Raw genomic sequence first — 359 nt, forward strand, 5'->3', positions numbered from 1 at the left:
GATCTCAGCTCACTGCAAGCTCTGCCTCCCGGGTTTATGCCATTCTCCTGCCTCAGCCTCCCGAGTAGCTGGGACTACAGGCGCCCACCACCTCACCCGGCTAGTTTTTTGTATTTTTTAGTAGAGACGAGGTTTCACCGTGTTCGCCAGGATGGTCTCGATCTCCTGACCTCGTGATTCGCCCGTCTCGGCCTCCCAAAGTGCTGGGATTACAGGCTTGAGCCACCGCGCCCGGCCCATATTTTAGATCTTTAACACATCTTTCTCTTCTGAATTGTTATAGAATTTTATAATAAACTGGAGCTAAATCTGTCAGAAAATGGAAGAAATTTGGATAGCATTTCAGGAGCACTGGCAAA

This window comes from Rhinopithecus bieti, unplaced genomic scaffold (genome assembly GCF_001698545.2).
Source record: "Rhinopithecus bieti isolate Rb0 unplaced genomic scaffold, ASM169854v2 scaffold_63316, whole genome shotgun sequence".
NCBI classification, from domain to species: Eukaryota; Metazoa; Chordata; class Mammalia; order Primates; family Cercopithecidae; genus Rhinopithecus; species Rhinopithecus bieti.